Source organism: Enhydra lutris, unplaced genomic scaffold (genome assembly GCF_002288905.1).
Source record: "Enhydra lutris kenyoni isolate GAN:26980312 unplaced genomic scaffold, ASM228890v2 scaffoldscaffold29, whole genome shotgun sequence".
NCBI lineage: Eukaryota > Metazoa > Chordata > Mammalia > Carnivora > Mustelidae > Enhydra > Enhydra lutris.
In genome coordinates, this window is record NW_019154113.1 from 11,877,738 (window position 1) to 11,880,659 (window position 2,922).

The following is a 2,922-nucleotide window of genomic DNA, read 5'->3' on the forward strand; positions in this document are numbered from 1 at the left end:
GATAACATTACAGATAAGTAGAAACAGGTCAGATGTTATCTGCAATCGCTTTAGAAACTTTTGAGAACAGGTACATTGCTGTTCAAATGTTTAAATGTTGCCTAAACTTCCCAAAATGAATTCCAACATGGCAACATGCCCCTGGAGATTGAGTACTTAAAACATCCCATTTAAGCCATACCTGGCGACAGGGACACTTGCACAACTCCTGGAACCAGACACAACACAAGCAGAGGCCAACCCACGGTTCTGGCTCTTCAGGCCAGTGGGTGTATGGAGGCTAACTTCTGACTTTAGAAGTTGCCAGGAGATAAATGGTGTTTTTCACTAAAGGGACAAGAATGTGAGCTATGTGGCCGGCTAGGCCAGCTCACTTTTCTTCTGATCTCCCTTCTCATTCGGTGTTGAGAAACCGGACAGCAAAGGGCCTGCTGATTGGCAGCAGTGACCGAGGGGAACATGGGTCAGAGGAGGACGGGCAGGTCTGCGGTCTAGTGCCCACCTTTCAGAAAGAAATACCTCAGACACCTCCTGTATTGTATTGTATTTACTTAGTATTACTGTTAATTTTAAGTAGGCTCCACGCCCAACACGGGGCTCGAACTCACCACCCTAAGATCAAGAGTCACATGCTCTATCCTGGACTGAGCCCGCCAGGTGCTTCGGGATACCTCCTGTGTTTTAAAGTGAACTATAAAGATGCCTTTGATTCCGTGGAGTTTTTGAAATGCTGATGGGTAATGGGGGTGGGCTAGGGGCTGGCAGTCCCGTTTGAGATTGCCAAGGCAGCTGCTTGGAATTCTCCCTTCACATGCCAAGCAGCGGCACATCCTTGGTGTTCTACATTGGGGAGATATGTGGTTGAGAATATGCATGAGAACGTTGTGAGTGTGTGTGCATGTGCATGTGCACGTGCACGAGGGGCCATGGGGGAAGAGGTGCACTTGTACATCTGCATGAGGAAGAAAAACAATTGGGGGAAAGGGAATTGGAGAAAGAAATATATAAAGACCTTTAAAGAGAAAACTGTTCTCATCCTAATCACCTGGGCCAACCTCTGTCTTATTTGGGAAGCCTTTTTGACGTTACCATGAAAGACAGTCATCAGGTGATCACTGAGCACCAAATGATTCTAGTCTTGTACCAGACACAGCAATCTCTCTTCTCGAGCTCCTGAATTACCAGAATATTCTTGTCTAACAGCAAAGGGATAACAAAAATTGTGAGCCTCCCTGAATGTTTTCTGTTTCTGTTTTCTTCCCACATGCCCATGTGATGTCAACTCTGAGGCTCTTCCCTGGCCCCTTTCCAGCTGGGGGCCACTTAGCACAGGTGAATGGGAGCAGTGGGAGCAGAGCAGGTGCCGGAGGGCTGGGGAAGAGCAGCTTCTGGGAGCTCTTCTGGTCTGCATCCCCGGAGAACCGAAAGTCACAATAGGAAATACACAGGTTGATGGGGAGGGGGATGACGGGGAAGGTCCATGTGCTGACATCCAGGATGGGGGCCACTGAGGATGGTCCGATGAAGGCCAGGCAGTGGTGCAGGGCAGTGCCCCTGCACAGGGCTGGGTGGGTGACCGACATCATGGGGTAGCCTCGGGAGAGTCTGTGTAGAGTCCCCAGGTCAGGGCGTTGAAATGAGGGAAACTGGTAAGAGTAGAGGATTCTTCCTGGAAGAAATAAATGTTCCAGCATGGAGTCTGCCAGTAGCTGCTGTTCCGTGCATGACAGGTGGGATGGCCCTCAGTGCTGACCTACATGCTGACAACGCTGATCCTCTTAACGGGGTAAAGCAGCAGGTATACAGGGAAATGTGGAAGGCCCCCAGGGCTCCTGCAGGTGGAGTGGGTTCACCACCTCCCCTCGGCTGGAAGGGCATGTCCTGGAACAGCACAGCAAGTGGCCAAGGACACCTTCAGTCACGGACTGATCTGTCCACGCACCAGAGGTCAGTTTTTTGTCCTATTCATGTTTGAATCCAATGACGCCTCAAAAAACTGATGGTTGGAGTTGGTGGCACAGGATGCAAGGCCTGTTACGAGAAAAGGAAGTAGGACGCAGGACCAGTCAGTAGGTCCCTGAGCCTGTAAACCCAGCTGAGAGCTGTGAGTTGGATCTTGGACAGCAGAGCCAGAATTTCTGGCAAATCATCCAGACGCCGCTTCAGGTCTCCCCACTGCTTTCTGGAAGCTGGTTCCCGCTTCAGCAGTTAGTTCTTTTTCCTTTGGCTTTGCGGACAGAGGCAGACTGGTGGGTGGAGGAGGTCTCACGTCCTAGATGTCTGCTATGGCCTGACCCAAAGGTGTTTTTTCCAGGAAAGAAAATGGCGCTGGTCTCACTTCCGTTTACTTGCTGGTTGCGGCTTCTGTCCAGTTGCGTGACATGCAGGCACTGGAGGAAGGTTAGGAGCTGAAATGTCCCCCACGGCTTATGGACAGTCCTGAAAAGATGCATCCGTGTGAGGGGATTCCTGCAGTGCCCCTTTTTCTGGAAGCCATACACATCTTCCGACCAGCCTGTCGGAGGGCACGAGGAGAGAGTGTGCGGGTGCCCAATTCTGGCTGCTCCCTGGGGTCCCCGTGTCCTCTCTCCTCATGGTTGCTGGGCACTGCCATCTTCCTTTTCCTGATTCACTTCCATGGTTAGTCCTCTGTGCCTGGGAAGGGCACACCACGTAGGGAAACAGCATGAGCCGTGGTCCGAAGGCAGGCAGCGTCCTGGCGTCTTTGGCAACCTTTTCGCAGACCATCTCTGGGCCCTGTTTTACTCATAACCAGGAAGGAGGCCCCCTTCATAGTGTTATTTTCGCGTGCACAGCTGGGGCTGACCCAAGTCCCTGCTCATCCTCACCGAAGCCGGCTTAGTGCTTCAAAGAGGACGGTTAGAGATGACGGCTGATGCCACTGACGTGTTCCTGGAACAA

General features: G+C 51.7%; 1 pseudogene; it reads right to left on the minus strand.

Annotated features, from left to right (window-relative positions):
* Positions 1-807: 807 nt before the first annotated feature.
* LOC111152550 lies at positions 808-2,595 on the minus strand (annotated as a pseudogene).
* Positions 2,596-2,922: the final 327 nt, after the last annotated feature.